Consider the following 18641-nt stretch of genomic DNA (forward strand, 5'->3'; position numbering starts at 1 on the left):
CCCCTTAATGTACATGGCAGAAGCACTATAAAATCTACTGCCTCTCATGCTATATTAGAGTTGGCAGAGTGTATTGCAATGGCTGATAAGACTACTGCTGTTATGTTTGTGGGCAACTTGTTTGTTTTGAGCGCTCAACCATACTAAGGGACATAGCCCACGATGAGGATGAACAGTGGGGAATCCCCCACTTTTGAGGCCCGTGTATCTTGCATATGTATAGGGCTACCCTACAGATAGTAGATCTGTCACTTAGCTTTCATCTGGAAGCATGCAATGTCACACAGCATCAACTTGACTCAGACTTGACTTAGAAACCCAATATTAAAAGGAAAATGTACTCAAGTAACATTGATTACATTCTGCTAAATTTGAACTTGTGGTCAGATCTTATTGATATGGAAGTAATTTTTTGCTTTGAGAGTGGGAGAGGTATTGTTATGCATTTTACGTTAACATTACGCAGTTAGCAGTTAGGGGGGATACAATGTGGTGATAAGGGAGGTTGTTGCAGAACTACAACACACACTATGACAGGAGCAGATTTTAAACTTTTGATGTGGAACGTCAGAGGGATAGGAACATATATAAAGTTGCACAGGTCCTCACTTACCTAAAGTGACATAAAGTAGTTATAGCCTGCCTACAGGAAACTCACCTCGATGATGCGGGTGCTACGCGCCTTGCCAAAAAGTGTTGTGGACAAGTATTTCACTCCTCTTATTCTACTTATGCAAGGGGCATTCTAATTTGGATCACCCCAGGGGTCCCTTTCTCCCACATGCACATGGAGAAAGATAAGGAGGATGATTTGTCCTCTTGTGGGGGACACTGGACGGATGGGAACTGACACTATTGATCACCTATGCCCGAAATAACGATGACCCACCTTTTTCCACACTATCCAAGATCTAGTAATACAGCATACTGACGTACCGCTGTTGTGGCTAGAAGACTTCAACTGTATATTCGACCTGACCTACATAGGGCCTCACCAAAGGTGGGAACTAAACCATTAATGACAATGTCACTCCATGGAGAGCTGCAAAACATAAATGTTAAAAGATATCTGTCGGCTAAACTAGCCAACACAGCGGGTCTGCACCTGTCACTCTGCTACACATCACACCTACAGCAGACTAGACAGGGTGATAGTAGCAGACCTCCCTTGAGCGTAAGACATAGAGGTGACACACCAGGCATGCTTCCTGTTGGATCATTCCCCAGTAAGCTGTGTTCTGCCATGGGGGGCACTGGCATAAGAAACTAGGTCCTGGAGGGCGTCGGCCGACATACTAGAGGACCGGTCAGAAGAGAGGCACTCACACAAGAACTGACAGAATACATGGCCAACTGGGGGACCAACAGTAGCAGGGCCACCGAACGGGAGGTGTGGTGCTCAAAGCCGTATTAAGGGGCAAGTGTAAGGGCTTAACATGTGGAGTGCAACGGCAACTTTGGCAGGATCTAGATCAAGAGGAAGCACTACTGGCCACACTGCAGGTGGGGGAATGAATGAGTTCCGGCACAAACACTAGGGAGCAGGCAGCACAAAGAAGGGTAGCGGACCTCTGGAACAGACTGGATAAATACACGCTTAATCAGTATAGGAAAAAACTACATAGAGAGGTACATAAGTCAGGTTGATTACTTGCATGAATACTCCAAATGGAACAGCTGTCACCACTAACTACATATCTATTTTCAAAAGAGGACACCAGGGTCACCACCAGGGAAGGAATTGTGGGGGTATTTTAGCAGCATATACATAGTGTATACATGGCAGACTCAAACACTACACCGGCCAGATATGGTCCATTCCTGGAAGGCTTGGCCCTACCACAACTAGCACAGTCTGCAGCGGAGGAGCTCAGGGCTCTTATTGACTGAGAGGAACTACGCTTGGTGGTGAGCTTGCTACTGTGAGCCAAGGCACCAGGTAGCAACTGCATAGTTGGCAACAGCATATTTAAGAGGTATATTGGAAAATAGTAAAACAGACCCTCTTAGAGGTATTTTTGGAGGCAAAGGACAGCGGGGTATTGCCTCATACCATGAGGGAAGGGGAAATATGCATGTTCCTCAAGCCGGGCCAAGTCCAATCCCTCTGCCTACGGACCGCTCACTATGATCAACACGGACGTGAAAATACTCTGTAAGTTGCTTGCCAACCGGCTGGCACCATATATGTCCCACTTAGTCCACGAGGACCAGTGAGGGGTTCATCCCAGATTAGAATACTGGTATGAACCTGTAACGACACTTACGTCCTACATGAAGTGGAGACGAGTGATGGGGAGCTAGCCCTGGTCTCCATAGATTTAGAAAAAGCATTTGACACAGTGTACTGAGGCTATCTCCTTGAAGTTCTCCGGGCTATCGGAATCAGGATGCAATTTCGGGAATAGGTACGGCTCCTCTATACCGGTCCCACTGCGATAGTGCGTGTGGAAGGAACCGGGTCTGAGTCATGGGCACTGGAATGCGACACTGTTGCCCCGTCCCTTCATCACATTAAATCGTTCCTGCCCATTTTCCAATTGCTGCATCGACCTAGACATTTGTTGCAGATGCCCATTCACCATCCTTATTTAATTGAGATGAAACGATGGCTAGCTGCGGTGCAGAAGGAGCCCTGTATGTAGCAACAGAGGCACAGGCTGTACCTAGCAAGTTCCCAATGGAGTTTGATGATCTTTTTAACGTCATTGCTAACCTTACTGAATATGGTAACACAAGTCAGCCTATTAGAATTGTCCTTCCTTTGTTTAGACTCCAACATAAATTCTCTGTGGTTAAACCACACTCTCTTCCTAGCTCTCTTAGCCATTCTTTCAGGATAACCTCTTTCAGTCAGTCTTTCGATGAGTATATGTGATTCTCTGAAATAGTCTATCCTTTTTGTACAATTTCTGCGAATATGCAAAAATTGTCCAAAAGGTAGACTGTCTCTCAAACTTCCTGGATGGTTACTAGTATAGTGTAACAGTGTATTCCTCTCAGTTGGTTTTCTGAAACAGGTTACAAATAACTTGCCTTCATCAACTCCTATCCTCAAATTTAAAAATGGAATACTGTCTCTGTTATACTCCATAGTGAATTGTATATCCTTTGTCCTTGTATTGAGCCATGTATGGAATGTACTCAACTCCCTTGTAGACCCTCTCCAAATGAAAAAACATCATCACAATATCTTGACCATTTCCTGATTTGTCCTAAGTAGGGATTCAACTGATTAAAATATTGTGAGTCTCATAATCAGCCATAAAAAGGTGTGCTAGATCTGGAGCAAAACTTGCTCCCATAGCTACTCCTTTCACTTGATAGTAAAAACAGCTATCAAATTGGAAATAATTTCTTCCCATTGCTATTTCCATTAAAGAAACTAGAAAGTGAGTACGTACCTGTACTGGTTGAGGACGGGAATCTAGTATGCTTGTTATTGCCCGCAAAATTTCCTGTTGGGAAATACTCATATACAACAATTGTATGTCCAATGTGAACATGGCATGGAGCTTACTAAGACTACAGATTTTTTGGTCACAATGGACTTACAATCGTTGTATACAAGTATTCCCCAACAGGAGGCCTTGCGGGTAATACCAAGCATAACAATGTAGCGCAAAGGGTTACAAAGTGGAGTAATGCATGCATTGCACCACTTTGTAAATATGGGGTATGGTGGGGGCCTCCTTAACAATCTCTTTAGTTAAAAAAATGATGCCAGGGTGGCGCAAAGAGGTGCAAGGGGCTTGTAAATATGCCCCATCGTCCCCTCTCTTCCACTGTTGGTACATTCTCACAGTTTAGAACCTTCATGCTGTGGTCTTTTTTTCCTCTGTGGTGAGCTTGAAAAACGTATGCACTTTTAATTACCTGCTAAATTTGTGGTATTATTTGCTTCACTTTATTGTTTTAAAAAGAGGCATGGGTGCAGCTGAATGTTACCAGTAACTGGATCCTTGCATGTGACTGACAAAATTTTCATTTTTAAGTATATGACACTGAGTACTTGCGGATATTATTGGTTATTTTTGGTATACTACTTGTTAGGCTCTTCTGTCATTATTACGTTATGGTGTGTCATTTAGATTGGTTTAAACTTATTGAAAAGAAGAGTTTAAAATAAAAATAGCAGTTTCTCCTCCATGGAATGCAAGGTGAGCAGACTTTATCATTATGATTTGCCCTTGAATGGAGGTTGAAGAGAGGCCTCTCCCCAAAGCATTTAACATCCCTTCAGCCTGTTATAACCTGACATGTGTTTGAAGTGGGAGGTGAACCTGTGCTGTAATGACACAGGGGTGAAGTTTGTTGGCCATGGTGGTAAGTGAGGGTTATCAACATCATGAGAAGAGACAAGAAAACAACCGGTTTGATGTTTCAGACATTGAAAAGAGCACTGAATGTCTGCTAAATGCACCAGTGTAAAGCAGGTGAGGGATTCCACCTAGCCAATCCCACAACTTCAAGGCCCAAAGAACTAAACATACCTTTTTGACCATCCATTCTTAAGGAAGGTTTATGACATCTATGAAACACACTGAGGCTAAGTACCCCCTTAAAAAGTATGTATCCTATAATAGCCATGCTACACTAACAGCAATAAATTGGCCCTGGAAACAACTATTTGGGATCATAGACATACAAATTCCAATCTGCTAGAATCCTAAAATGATGCAAAGATGTTTGAAGCTACACACTGAAGACCAGTGCTTTCACACTCCCCTTGTGATTTGGTATGGTCATCCACAAAACATATCTCCTCTCATCAATTAATTTAAGCAATTGATCTTTAGTTGGTGTATTATTTGATCAATCTGGTAGCAGACATTCTCTGTGTTTGAAATGTCATCCCTTTTATGGGGATCATTTCACACAAACAATTATTGAATCTGCTCCAGCAAATTTACTTTTGATGCAGGTGTGGATTAACTACTTTTTGAATTTACTACCTCCTCGGGGAATCCATATGAAAGCTGTGCATGGAATACGTTTTCATGCAGATTCCTTGGGTAATCATGTGATTTTCAATTTGGGAATTTATTCCCTCTGTACAGAGTTTTCCATAGCTGAAAACAGCATGAAGAGGGAATCAAATTTTATGTGGCAACCCCTTCACCAATACCCCCAACAATTTTGGGAGTGATTCATTCTCCTTACCACCATCAAGGAGAATTAAGCTAGTCCTCTTTTGCAGTAATACTCAGACCATTTTGAAGGTGATAAGGAGCAAATCACTGTTTTGGGCCTGCTGACAAACTTTCATGTTTGTCCGTGTTCCTAAACTTTCAAGGCATGCTTTGCCTTGTAACAACCACTTCCCAACCTTTAATTAAAATTTACTGCTGCATAAGTGTCTGCTGGTATGACAAATATCTCCACTCCTGTAAATGGGCTTATGACTACCAGGAATTCCTTTGTGAATGTCTAGCAGATGTACAAATGTTACATTTTGCCGTAGACTTAGGTTTATGACCAAATTAGCCTTTGTGAAAGGGTCCCTTTGTTTGTAGGTTTTCAGGCATGTCAAAAGTGTTAAGCCTTATCAAGTGAAGATAAATTCCAAGTATGCAAACTCTTGGATTTTGATGAGAAGTATGTTTTTTTTGTTCCTGTTTCTCAGGTTTCAGAATGGTGATATCTGAAGAATAGGAATTGTAAACCACTGGATAACATTCATCCCTTACAGACAGTAGGGCACATTCAACTTACCAGTTTAGATCTACAGAAAGGGATCTTGGATAAAGGCATACTATTAGAAGCCCTTTACATATAGTCAATATTAATTTGCTCTCTGGTCAGTTTATCCCACTCTTTCACAGGTTTCCATGGGAATATTCTCAATTTTGATGGAAAGCATAGCATATCGTGGGGCAACCACTTACTTATTTGAGAAGAGGTTGGAAAGTCTGTCAATGAGTGTTTGGCCTTTAGCAAGTTACAGATAATTCATGGGGACACACTTAGTTCAACTCAGGCCACCTGTAAACAGCTATTAAAGCAAAATACACTTTGGGGAATTCAGTATTGCAGATAGATCAATTAGGGGTGTGCAAAGCACAATCCTTTTTATTGGAAAATGTCATGAAAATTACACAAATTATGTGAAACTAATGTTAATGTGTGTTTTGTGAAAATTGAGCCCCAGGACACATCTTGTATTTATCTCACATGCAAAAGTCAAGTGAAATGTATACAAGGGACCTAGATTGAGCAGAACATGTATCCAATCAACTTCACTAAGAGGCATTTTCTGCTCAATAAGAAATTATTAAGTAACAAATAATCACACTAGTGTAAGTCTGGGAATTCCATGTAACCTGAACTTTGTGAAGTTTGCGAATTTAGTTTGTGTAATTAACATTACATAGATCCCAAGTAACAATTAATTCCAAAGGAGAGGTCCAACCCAAAATAGGAGCAAACACCACCTTTTTTGATTCAAAGACACCTAGAAAGAAGTTATGTAGGGAATAGTAAAAAAAACAGAATTTAAAAAGGGATTCTTTGTCATTGTAGTCTTTCAGGTAAGCAAACAGGCATCTCATGCTTTGCTGCTTTCTTGCTTCTACATTTCGGTTACTTTTTCCAATGTGGTGCCTGGTTTCAGTGATTCTGAGTTATCCTTACAGTGAAGTGAGAATTTAGGCTAGTTTGTTTAGGTGTGTCTCCAAGAGAAGGGAAGATGTTTCATTCCTGATTCTTGAAGTAATTCTACCCATTTTCTTTCATTTGACATTATTTTTGGAGTTCACCAGTTTGTGCCACCCTTACATATGGAGAGTACATCCTGAAAGTTACTGAGCTTCTGGAGTTTTCTAGGGCTCATCAATCTCTGATAATATGGATAGATTCAAGCTCAACACAAAAAGTTACATTCACAATGAATCTCCTTTTAAGTCAAAAGCATCCCCTTCAGTTATGGTGAAAGCTGCATTTTAACACCAAAAGTGAAAGGCCATTCCAGCATGGTGATCTGTTTAGCAATAATCTCTTAATTAGTGTGAAGGTAGACCGGCAACAATGCCCTGTACATCAAACATGATATCTTAATAGGTTTGCTTCCGTTTGTTATTCGTGCCCTTTAACCTAGAAGACCTCTTATGCCCAATGGCACAACTTTGTGGGAACCTGCATTCCCAGATAATAGTATTAAGATGGTATTGTGTTTGAAGAAGGTACATAACTCCAGGAAGATTCTAGTATTATTCCAATTTACAAATAGGCCTATAGCAAACCTTGATCTTTACTGCAGGAAGCACTGGTAAATGTATTCATCAAATAAACCATATTACATATCAGTAGATGGATCACCAACAAAATAATAGTTCCTAATTACCAGGCCAATATTGTTGGAGACATGAATTAAATTCTCCAAAGTTTTGTCATGTGGCATAGATTCTCACAGAGAACTGAGGAGGAATCCTCTTCTATTGCTTCATGTGTTTTGGTATCATATTGGGCCAATTTGACAAGTGTGATGTCTTTTGATAATGGAGCAGCTAGAAGTTGATGGATAGTATTCAAGGTGGATTGCACCAATGTAGTACAGACCGGTTGTTATTGCACACCATTTGATTTGACCAAGTGCTCTTTTGTACTCTTGATTATCCAAGATAAACTATTCTTGGAACTCGGATATACTACAAATGAGTAATCTCATGTAATGAGGGTCAATGCGCAGCTGGAGCAACAGCTGTAAAAACAACAGTTTTTTATTTATTATTTTATAGACAGTCCTACCATGGAGGTCCAGCATGATTAGGTAATTAAATGTTTAAAGAAAGGTGTATGATGAGTTAAAAGGTTTAATTCTGCTTCACTGATTCCTTTGTTGGATAAAAAAGCCCAGATTCTAGGTTATGTGATTCATTAGTTTACCATACAAAAAATATAAATATGTGGTACTGCAAGTAGGTTTTCCTAGAAATGTGTTTTTTGGGTCTAATTTTAAAATTAAGGCCCAGGTATAAAAAAATAGTAGCATATGGCAGGTATAAAAGATCCTAAACTCTTAGATGTAGACAATTATGATAAAAATAGATAACTGATATGGTAGTAGAATAAGTGTATTTGAATTCAGGAATCCATAAAAACAAAAAAAACATCATAAAAACATTCCTCATAAATACACAGAATAAAAATGGATCTTGCAAAAATAAAATATCATAAACAGTACAACTAACTTAAACACGGTTATCTACAGCACTTGTAAATCACAGAAGAAAGCCATAAATGAATTTGTATCTTGCAGCAGTTAATACAGCCATTAAAAACTTTGATACAAAACAAACTTTTTATGTGTCTAAAAGTTACAAGTACAAAAAGGCAGGCCTCACCTGAGTAAAATACTCAGTTACAAAAGGGGTTTTATATAGCTATGCCTAAAGGGGATATAAAAAGGGAATATCAGTACAACATGCATAGTATCATTAGTAGAGACCATATCACAAGAGCAAGCTGGGAGATCAGAAGCTTTACACCATGCCCTAGCTGGGTCAATCAGCTGATGGACTAGGTCAAGCCTAAAATAAGTAAGTATTCAATGTGAACCACTGGCCATAGCCAGAGAAAGATATAACTCAGCACCAGGCACAGTTTTGTCATAGCAAATTTCAGAAAATACACTTTTTGTAGGGCATAAGCTTTCCTCTCTGTAGCCACAATCTTAGGAAAAGCTTCCCTCAGACAAACGACATCCTTTATGGTAATGCTCCTAGGATTTAAAAAAAAGCTCAGGCCTCCCCAAGGCTTTAAACTTATCCTTAACACAAGACAACTAAGTTATATGTGCCATGCCAGCTAATTGCATACAATCCTCAATCATTACCCTATTAATTCATCCTTCCCCCAAATGGCACACCACAATGAGAGTGGGCGGAAGTGGGTATAATCACCAATATAACCCACTCCTATTCTCTTTGTGTAGAATCTCTGACCCGGTAACTTGCCTAACACCCTTGAAGCCCCATAAAAATGTATTTTCTGCCACTCCCAAGGCATCTATAACCCCAGAGATCACAACCAAAGGTAGCGATAGGTAAGCATTTGGCATTATAAATCTCCAACATAGGTGTCAAGGGTTTGTGACCTAATCACAAAGGAAAGTCACATACAGCTGAACAAGCTCTCATCATTTTACCAACACTTTTCATAATCAATTACGTTTAGAATCCAGTGATACTCCCAAATAAGTAAAATACTCCGCCTTACTTATAACTTGACCCTGAACATAAAAAGCCACACTTTTGGTATTTTTTGGCCCTAAGACCAAGACATGTGACATTGGTAAAATTAGCTGCAGGATCCAAACTGGCCATAAAATTCACAAAAGTATTTAAAAGGTTTTGCAGACTCTGGGCAGTATGAACGACTAAAACAACATTGTCTGCATATGAAAACACTGGAAGAGGCCTGCCCCCAGCTTTTGGCACATCCAGCCTGTCTCCAAAAGTGCACTCTCCAGTCAATTGACATACAAAATAAAAAGAAAGAGGGCCAGGATACATCCCTGCCGAACTCCCCGTCCAAGAGAAAAGTGCTTAGTACATTTCTTGTTCGTCCCATAAATTATATAAATAAGAGATTTGCACTAAGTAATTTTGTAATGCCCTGTTTCACACATTTAATGGCATTTTATCATCATATTGTTGATGAAAGAAGCATGTTATGGGGACATTCTTAAATCTCAAAAAGGTGGAAATATTAATTTCACCAATCACTATTAATATTAGTATGGCAGAGAATTGTTTGTAGAAGAAAACTAACCCTTTTAGGTACGGTGTCATTCGAGCTGTCAAAAAGTCATCATCAATCGATTTTAAATACTCTGCGTCATTGAAATAGAGGCAATTATTGCTTAGTTTCCATTTTAATCTGAGCAGGTCAATGTCCCGCTGTTTTAATTTAAAAAAGTATCCTTTTCTTTGTAAATGATTCAAAACAGTTAGAGCAGAAGGAAGAATTAACCAACAATCAAGTATTATGTGGAGAGGCAAGTCATAAGATTGACTCACATAACCTGTACAACACAGGGAACAGAAAAATAAGTTTGAAATGAGACCTAAGTGTGATTAAACAATTGGATTTTGAAGTCCGACTCTCTAGTCTATGTTGCAGTGTTTCTGCCAAATAAAACTGAGTAAATTCTGCTGTGAGAATAGAAGTTGATAAGCAGTGTAACGAAACAAGAAACATTACATTACATCTTGTGACTTTCAGAGCACAGAACAGCATAGGTAATATTGCTGATAGACAGAAAAAAGTGCTCACTATCGGGCTCCTGGAGGCCCAAGAGGGGTGGAGCGTCATAAACCGGCAGAGCACTCCGGTTAGTAATATAAACAATACAAAAACTTCCACAGTAAGACGCTCGCTCAGGAATTCCCAAAAATAATAAACACTTTATTTTTGTGAATTCCTGAGCGAGCGTCTTACTGTGGAAGTTTTTGTATTGTTAATATTGCTGATAGATATACATGTATTCAGTAATGTGAATAAGTATTTGATGCGTATAGTGATCTAATCCTGAGTTAATCAAGAGCTGACCTCACGAAACAGAGTTTTTTGACACAAGTAAGAAGACCAGCAAGAATAGTGTAGAATGAGAGGTGCAGTTTCCATTTCTCTATTGTGTCTCTGAATTATCTTGCCCTTCCTCTTGTGAACATTTAAAGAAAGGTTGCTTCTCTGACCTTTCACTGAATTTCAGAAAGGTTAGAGTCAGTCAAGGGTATGGTAAATAAAGCATTGCTCGTGCTGCATTTATTTACCTAAAGGATAGTGAACCTTAACCTGACAGTACATAAGACCAATAGTTATTGTTTTGTGACTACTTTACCACCTTTTTATGAAACTTTCAATAATGTTTTGACAAGAAAAAAACAAGTATATCACTTCCATATTGAAGTTATCGTTGTAAAGCTATAAGGTATTAACCACTTCGCTGCCAGGCCTTTTACCCCTCCTGTGCCAGGCCTTTTTTTGGCTATTTGGGGCAGTTTGCGCTTAGGCCCTCATAACTTTTTTTCCACATAAGCTAGCCAAGCCAAATTTGCGTCCTTTTTTTCCAACATCCCAGGGATTCTAGAGGTACATAGACTTTGTGGGTCCCCTGAAGGAGGCCAAGAAATTAGCCAAAATACAGTGAAAATTTAGTTTTTTTTTTTAAAAAATGGGAAAAAGTGGCTGCAGAAGAAGGCTTGTGGTTGTTTCCCTGAAAATGTCATCAACAAAGGGTTTGTGGTGCTAAAATCACCAGCTTCCCAGCTTTTGGGAACAGGCAAACTTGAATTAGAAAACCCAATTTTTCAACACGCATTTGGCATTTTACTAGGACATACCCCATTTTTACGATTTTTTGTGCTTTCAGCCTCCTTCCAGTCAGTGACAGAAATGGGAGTGAAACCAATGCTAGATCCCAGGAACCTAAACATTTCTGAAAAGTATACAAAATTCTGAATTCAGCAAGGGGTAATTTGTGTGGATCCTATAAGGGTTTCCTACAGAAAATAACAACTGAAAAAGAAAAATATTGAAATTGAGGTGAAAAAAACAGCAATTTTTCTCTACGTTTTACTCTGTAACTTTTTCCTGCAATGTCAGATTTTTTAAAACAATATACCGTTACGTCTGCTGAACTCTTTTGGTTGTGGGGATATATAGGGCTTGTAGTTTCATCAAGAAACCTAGGTACCCAGAGCCAATAAATGAGCTGCACCCTGCTGTGGGTTTTCATTCTATACCGGGTAAACAGTAATTCATTTGCTGAAATATAAAGAGTGAAAAATAGCTATCAAGAAAACCTTTGTATTTCCAAAATGGGCACGAGACAAGGTGTTGAGGAGCAGTGGTTATTTGCACATCTCTGAATTCCGGGGTGACCATACTAGCATGTGAATTACAGGGCATTTCTCAAATAGACGTCTTTTTTACACACTCTCTTATATTTGGAAGGAAAAAATGTAGAGAAAGACAAGGGGCAATAACACTTGTTCTGCTATTCTATGTTCCCCAAAGTCTCCCGATAAAAATGATACCTCACTTGTGTGGGTAGGCCTAGCGCCCGCAACAGAAAATTCCCCAAAACACAACGTGGACACATCACATTTTTTGACAGAAAACAGAGGTGTTTTTTGCAAAGTGCCTACCTGTAGATTTTAGCCTCTATCTCAGCTGGCATATAGGGAAACCTACCAAAACTGTGCATTTTTTAAAACTAGAGACGTAGGGGAATCCAAGATCGTGTGACTTGTGGGGCTCTGACCAGGTTCTGTTACCCAGAATCCTTTGCAAACCTCAAACTTTGGCTAAAAAAACACGTTTTCCTCACATTTTGGTGACAGAAAGTTCTGGAATCTGAGAGGAGCCACAAATTTCCTACCACCCAGCGTTCCCCCAAGTCTCCCGATAAGAATTATACCTCACTTGTGTGGGTAGGCCTTGCGCCCGCGATAGGAAATGCCCCAAAACACAACGTGGACACATCACAATTTTTTACAGAAAACAGAGGTGTTTTTTGCAAAGTGCCAACCTGTAGGTTGTGGCCTCTAGCTCAGCCGGCACCTAGGGAAACCTGCCAAACCTGTGCATTTTTTTAAACTAGAGACCTAGGGGAATCCAAGATGGGTGACTTGTGGGGCTCTGACCAGGTTCTGTTACCCAGAATCCTTTGCAAACCTCAAAATTTGGCTAAAACAACATGTTTTCCTCACATTTAGGTGACAGAAAGTTCTAGAATCTGAGAGGAGCCACAACTCTCCTTCCACCCAGTGTTCCCCCAAGTCTCCCGATAAAAATGATACCTCACTTGTGTGGGTAGGCCTAGCGCTCGTGACAGGAAATGCCCCAAAACACAACGTGGACACATCACATTTTTTTAAGGAAAACAGAGGTGTTTTTTGCAAAGTGCCTACGTGTAGATTTTGGCCTCTAGCTCAGCCAGCACCTAGGGAAACCTACCAAACCTGTGCATTTTTGAAAACTAGAGACTTAGGGGAATCCAAGAAGGGGTGACTTGTGGGGCTCTGACCAGGTTCTGTTACCCAGAATCCTTTGCAAACATCAAAATGTGGCTAAAAAAACACGTTTTCCTCACATTTCGGTGACAGAAAGGTCTGGAATGTGAGAGGAGCCACAACTTTCCCTCCACCCTGCGTTCCCCCAAGTCTCCCGATAAAAATGATACCTCACTTGTGTAGGTAGGCCTAGCGCCTGCGACAGGAAATGCCACAAAACACAACGTGGACACATCGTGATTTTTGACAGAAAACAGAGGTGTTTTTTGCAAAGTGCCTACCTGTAGATTTTGGCCTCTAGCTCAGCCGGCACCTAGGGAAACCTACCAAACCTGTGCATTTTGTAAAACTAGAGACCTAGGGGAATCCAAGATGGGGTGACTTGTGGGGCTCTGACCAGGTTCTGTTACCGAGAATCCTTTGCAAACCTCCAAATTTGGCTAAAAAAACACATTTTCCACTCATTTCGGTGACAGAAAGTTCTGGAATCTGAGAGGAGCCACAAATTTCCTTCCGCCCAACGTTCCCCTAAGTCTCCCGATAGAAATGGTACCTCACTTGTGTGTGTAGGCCTAGCGCCCACCAAAGGAAATGGCCCAAAACACAAAGTGGACACATCACATTTTTTCACAGAAAACAGTGTCCTACCTGTGGATTTTGGCCTCTAGCTCAGCCGGCACCTGGGGAAACCTAGCAAACCAGCGCATTTTTGAAAACTAGAAACCTAGGGGAATCCAAGATGGGGTCACTTGTGGGGCTCTGACCAGGTTCTGTTACCCAGAATCCTTTGCAAACCTCAAAATTTGGCCAAAAAAACACTTTTTCCTCTCATTTCGGTGACAGAAAGTTCTGGAATCTAGGAAGAGCCACAAATTTCCTTCCACCCAGTGTTCCCCCACATCCCCAGATAAAAATGGTACCTCACTTGTGTGGGTAGGCCTAGCGCGCACGAAAGGAAATGGGCCAAAACACAACATGGACACATCACATTTTTTCACAGAAAACAGAGGTGTTTTTTGCTAAGTGCCTACCTGTGGATTTTGGCCTCTAGCTCAGCCAGCCCGGGGGGGGGGCAGAAATGGCCTAAGATAAATTAGCCCCCCCACCCCCAACCCCTCCCCCGGGAGCGACCCTTGCCTACGGGGTCGCTACCCTTGCATGACATTGGCGCAAAAAAAAAATCCTCTGTGCCTAGTGGTTTCTGCCCCCTTGGGGGCAGATTGACCTAAAATCGGCTGATCTGCCAAATGGTCTAAATACAATTTGCCCCCCAGGGGAGCGACCCTTGCCTAATGGGTCGCTCCCCATCTCTAAAAAAACAAACAAAAAAAACACACAAACAAAATTTGCCCTGGCGCCTAGAGGTTTCTGCCCCCCCTGGGGGCAGATCGGCCTAATAACAATAGGCCGATCTGCCCCCAGGGGGGGCAGAAAATGCCCTAAAATAAATTCCCCCCCGACCCCCCCTGGGAGCGACCCTTGCCTACGGGGTCGCTCCCCCTGCGTGACATTGGCGCAAAAAAAACAAATCCCCGGTGCCTAGTGGTTTCTGCCCCCTTGGGGGCATGTTGAACTAAAATCGGCCGATCTGCCCCCAAGGGGGGGAGAAATGGTCTAAATACAATTTGCCCCCCAGGGGAGCGACCCTTGCCTAATGGGTCACTCCCCATCTCTAAAAACAAAACAAAAAAAAACAGCTTTTACTACAACGCGAGGTGTGAGGCAGGGGTGCGTCCTTGCGCCCACCCTAATCCTATTGTTTATTAACGCTTGCATCCCATACCTCTTAGATTGTTATGGTGATGCCCCGAATTTGGGTGGCCAGAAGTTCCCCTGTCTACTGTTCGCAGACAACACCCTGTTACTCTCGCAAACTGCCATGGGCCTTTCTAGATTGCTATCACGATTTTTGGAGTTTTGCAAAGACCATGGGTTGGAAATCAACTCAGCAAAAACAAAGTATATGGTCTTCGGGGACAGTAGGTGCAAAATGAAGAGACCAGTATACCTAGATGGTGCTCCCTTGGAAAGAGTGGGCACTTTTGACTACTTAGGTGTCAAACTGGAAGACTCACACCTTTGGCATGCACACCGCCAGAAATCCTTATTGTGCCTGAAGCAAAGGGCGGGTGGCATTGTAAGATTTGCTTCTAGATCTCCCAAGTTTGCAATGTCTCCCGCCCTTGAAATATATAAATCCCAAGCCCGGGGAGTGCCTTATATGGTGCTGAACTTTGGGGCCATTGTAACCTGGCGGATTTGGAAAGGGCTGAAAATAAATTTTTGAAATCATTGTTAAAAGTTCCTTCTAGCACTCCATCTCTGCCCATCCGTATGGATTTAAATCTTTTTTCTATTTCCCAGATTGCTGCTTTAAGGCCCTTGCTATATTGGATCTGGCTCTTGATAACAGATGCACTTTCTCCATTTTGTTGTGGGCTTCTCAAATTGGTGGGCAGTAACACTATCAGCAAAACGAAATGGTGTACCTATGTCAAAGAATCCTTATTCCATCTAGGTTTTGGGTCCTATTGGATAGACCCTTCTTCCATTCCTAAAAATGCTGTGCAGCTACTGAAGGATGCTTTTTGGCACAACGCTCAGATTGTGTAATTTACTAAGATTGTTCCGCTGTCAATGTCTGATAATTATTTATTACTCAAATGCCACTATGAATTTGAGCCTTATATGGATATAGCATTATCTCCATTTGCGCAAGCTCTTTTTGTTAGATTCAGAACAGGGTCCCTCCCTCTGTGTTCCCTAACGTACAATTGGCATTGTTCCACTAATAGTTCCAAGCTCTGCCCGATGGGCTGCCAACGTGAAGAGTCTATTTCACATGTTCTCTTTTATTGCCATGCATATCACAAACAAAGAGTTTGTTGGATTATCCCGCTCTGCAAATCTATTGGCGCCAGGTCTCATTTGTATGCTGAGAGAATTTTTAAATCTGATCAATCTGCAGAGGTAGTTTTACCAGTGGCAAAATTCCTCGAATCAATCTGGCGCCTCAGACTGGCAATTTTAAAGAATAAGACTGGGTAGCTAATTTTTAGATCTATGTATGCACTTTAATTGACTTTTTGATGTCTGATTTTAGTATTTAACTTTTAATATTAAGACACTGTTTTATTGCATTATTGAACACCTATGGGCATAGGGAATAGGGTCCTTGTTGTGTGGTACACTCTAAACTTAGGAGATATATATTGTGATCATTATGTTCGAATTTTAACTCTTTATTATCTCTTTTATATTTTTACTGTGTTTATATTTTTTAGTGTTCTACCAATTTCAAAAATTAACAAATGTATGATGCTTGTATTGTACTTTTATGGTATGTTTTTACTTACCGAAATAAAGTTAAATGAATGAAAAAAACAAAAACAAAAAAAAAACAATTTGCCCTGGCGCCTAGAGGTTTCTGCCCCCCTGGGGTGCAGATCGGCCTAATAACAATAGGCCGATCTCACCCAAGGTGGGCAGAAATGGTCTAAATACAAAGTGCCCCCCAGGGAGCGACCCTTGCCTAATGGGTCGCTCCCCATCTCTAAAAAAACAAAACAAAAAAAAAACACCCCAAAAAAATTTGCCCTGGCGCCTAGAGGTTTCTAATAACAATAGGCCGATCTGCCCCCAGGGGGTGCAGAAATGGCCTAAAATAAATTTGACCCCCCAGCCCCCACCGGGAGCGACCCTTGCATACGGGGTCGCTCCCCCTGCGTGACATTGGCGCAAACAAAAAAATCCCCGGTGCCTTGTGGTTTCTGCCCCCCTTGGGGGCAGATTGGTGTAGCAAAAATCGCCGATCTGCCCCAGAAATGGCCTAAATACAATTTTCCCCTCCATGGGAGCAACCCTTGTCCAAGGGGTCGCTCCCCATCTGTAAAACAAAACAAAAAAAAAAATTCCCCGGTGCCTACTGGTTTCTGCCCCCCTTGGGGGCAGAGCAGCCTAATAAAAATAGGCTGATCTGCCCCCCAGGGGGGCAGAAATGGCCTAAAATAATTTTTCCCCCCAGGGGAGCGACCCTTGCCTAAGGGGTCGCTCCCCTTGCGTGAAATTCATGTAAAAAAAAAAAACTCCCTGGTGTCTAGTGGTTTCTGTCCCCCTTGGGGGCAGATTGGCCTCATAAAAATAGGCCTATATGCCCCCAAGGGGGGCAGAAATGGCCTAAATATAATTTGCCCCATAGGGGTGCGACCCTTGCCTAAGGGGTCACTCCCCACCTCCAAAAAAACGAACAAAAAAAAAATTTCCTGGTGCCTAGAGGTTTCTGGCCCCCCTGGGGGCAGATTGGCGTAGCAAAAATCGGCCGATCTGCCCCCAGGAGGGGGGGGGGGGCAGAAAAGGCCGTCCAAAAAAATGCCCCCCCCTGGGAGCGACTCTTGCCCAAGGGGTCGCTCCCTTATGCCAATTTATTCAAAAAAAAAGAAAATCCCTGGTGTCTAGTGGGTGTATTAAAAGCCGAATTCCTTTCCTTCCCTTTGAAGCCTCTCTGGGCCTCCCCCACGTGATCGAAAGAGAAATGCTTTGCATTTCTCTTTCGATGGGAGGAAGCCCTCTGTGATTGTTAGCGCGCGATGCACCCTGACGTCACAGGGGGTGTGAGGGGAGGTCGGGGTGGACGGGGAAGGGCTTCCTCTTCCATCCCTGCCTTGGGGGGGGGTGGGTGGGGAGCACATGCGGGGCGCGCTAGCGCTCCCCCTGTTCCCGGGTGCAGGACGAGGTGATCTCGTCCAAGGCACCCGGGAACGGGTGCCTTGGACGAGATCACCTCGTCCAAGGCACCGTAGGGGTTAATGAACCAGATTCATCAATATCTTATTGACGAGTATATGCTCTCACAGAGCCAGAAACAGAACATCTTAGTATTAAGAAGATCATTTGGGAAGTGGGTTTATTAGACCATTCTAGCTTCCACCTCCTCTCCATTGTTTTTGTTCCAAAGAAAAATGGGACTTAAGAGTGTGTACAGACTATAGAGCAATCAACAGAATCACAGTTAAGATTCAATACACACCATCCTTAATACTTATTTTGCTAGATCAGATTAGCCACAAATATATTCACTAAATTGGATCTAAGAGGAACATATCATCTAGTCAGAGTCCAAGAGGGGGAAAATTGAAAAATTTAATTTTACTCAAAGTTAGATTTTTTTGTGATATGAGGTCATGCTTTTTCTCACTGTGATGTTCCTGCACCCTTTCAGTAGTTTATAGCTAAAGAGTGGAGACAATATGTGGATGTATTCTGAATAGTATTATATTTTAATTAATTTGGAGTCCTTGAGAACACTCACACAGCATGCTAAGGGAGTGCTGCATAGCATTAGAGTTCAACATCTATTTGCCAAAACAGATGTGTGAGTCTTTCATTCTAGTACAGCAGAGTTTTTTAATTACACAATTACACCTGAGGGCATTAAGGTGGATGAGCAGAAAGTATCTGCAATTGTTCATTGGCCAATGCAAACAATTGGTAAAAGATATACAGAGGTTTTTAGACTTCCACAAATTTTATAGAACACTCATTCTTCATTTTTCTGGAATGGTAACACCCATTACTATACTACTACATAAGGAAGACATGTTTAGATGGTCTAAAGTGGCTTTT

The sequence above is a fragment of the Pleurodeles waltl genome, chromosome 7 (assembly GCF_031143425.1).
Source record: "Pleurodeles waltl isolate 20211129_DDA chromosome 7, aPleWal1.hap1.20221129, whole genome shotgun sequence".
Lineage (NCBI taxonomy): Eukaryota > Metazoa > Chordata > Amphibia > Caudata > Salamandridae > Pleurodeles > Pleurodeles waltl.